Below are 2,082 nucleotides of genomic sequence, written 5' to 3'. Positions count from 1 at the left end.
AAATAAAAAAAAAAAAAAAAAAATAAAAAAAAAAATATAAAATATATATATATATATATATATTATTTGACTAGAGCTGCTTCACTGCTTATTAATATTTTAGAAACCCTCTATCCTCCAATTCACAATCATGTAGGAAAAAAAATAATAATAAACAAATAAAAAAACAGGAATTATGTCTGTTAAAAATATATTACATATAAAACAGATAATTTGACCTTTTAATGACAAGGCAAGGTTAATTCAGGTTGTAAAATGCCATGTGGACAAAATCATAGTGATATATAATTAATAGTTGATGATGTTTCTAAACAAGGTGACCTTAAAAACATATATGTGTACACTAACACGCTTTCAAGGTGGAAAAAAAAAGAATATTCAGAAATCATTATAATGTGCTGATTTGCTGCTCAAGAAACATTTCTTATAATTGCCAATGTTAAAAACAACTTACATTACCATTCAAAAGTTAAGCAAGTAAGATTAAAATAAAAAAGTCAAACAAACAAACAAATAATAATCAGCAAGGATGCATTATATAGTTTAAAAGTGACAGTAAAATATTTATGCTGTTAAAAAGATTTCTATTTCAAATAAATTATTTTCTTTTGAACTTTTCTTTAAAAATAATCTTGAGTCCTATAACTGATAGTAACTGAGAAAAACTAAATAAAATTTTTTTATTGTATATTTGACCAAAAAAAGTCAAAAAAAGTAACCTCGGTGATCATAACAGACTTCTTTCAAAAAAATTTTTTTAAATCTGAAGAATATAAATACTTAAAATAGCATATAATATTAATACATTTATATATTATTAATTAAAATTAAACATAATATTATGTCAAATATTATAGAATATTTATATATTAATATTTTCTGTTATTAATATTTAACTTGTAGGCAGTGCAAGGATGTTGATGGTGTGCAGTCCACTGTACAGAATTGTGTTGAGTTGACACTTGTGTGCATTAAGTGTACATTTGATCCTTCGTGTGCGTGCCTTGGATTTGAGCATCGGGCTGTGCAAGTGTTAACGGCGTGTGTGTGTGTGTGTACACTGGCCTGCTGCATATGAATGGGCCTGAACACTGACGGTCAGGTGGCCAGGCCTGCAGACAGGTGGTCACACACAGGCACTAATTGTGCTGAAGGTCACATTTACAAGACGTGCACTCACACCACAGCTTGAGAGAGAGAGAGAGAGAGAGTAATGGAGAAATGAAAAAGAGAGAAGGGGGACGAGGGAGGGACGGATGGGGGAGTGTGTGTTCGCTCACAGGCTGTCTGTAGATCACTGGCCACTTGACCGTGTTGAGCGCTAATGGAGCTGGCAGGGCGGAATCAATTATTGGCCAGTGTGGATTTTCCCACAGGCTAGAGCTTGGGAAAGCCGGAGAGCTCCTCGGCCAAGACAGCTGGCACAGAGCAGCCACTGGGAAAAGAGCCGGTGCCCCTGAAACAAGGACCTTTCTCTCTGATACATTTGTGACAGACCATTAGTTATGTTTCTTTTCTCCTATACACCCTGAGTAAACCAGCTAAACCTCATCACCTCTGCCGTCTTCAACTCACATATAACGTTTAAGTGATTGTGACTTTGAAGACACTTTGTCATGACTGTACCATGGTACCCACAATTCATCACTGCTCTTTACATTGTGCCATTCTGTACAAATTGAAAAAAAGAGAAAAAGTGGAAAAAGTAATCAACAGCAACAGAAAACATATTAATTAATGAAGAAACAGTCATTTAGGATGTATGAGTGGATGTGCTGCGATTTATTTTAAATATTTTAAAAATGCTGTTCATATGCATGAAACAGTTTAAACACTCTTCTATAATGAGCATGTTTTTTTATTTCTGAATTCAAATGTATTTTTTGGGAGGCATGAAGTAAAAAAACAAAAAAAACAACTCATACTCTCATGAAGTAAAAATATATCTCAAAATATCTGAAGAAAAAAAAATATTATATTTGATATTGATATTATAAAAGGGAAAACCCTTATTAAAACAATTTTCTTCAAAATGTAAATGCAAAGAAAACATTATTCAGTAGTTTGGCATAATCTTTTATT

Source organism: Sinocyclocheilus anshuiensis, unplaced genomic scaffold (assembly GCF_001515605.1).
Source record: "Sinocyclocheilus anshuiensis isolate Anshui unplaced genomic scaffold, SAMN03320099.WGS_v1.1 scaffold54, whole genome shotgun sequence".
Taxonomy (NCBI): Eukaryota; Metazoa; Chordata; class Actinopteri; order Cypriniformes; family Cyprinidae; genus Sinocyclocheilus; species Sinocyclocheilus anshuiensis.
Note: the sequence above shows the minus strand (reverse complement) of the source record.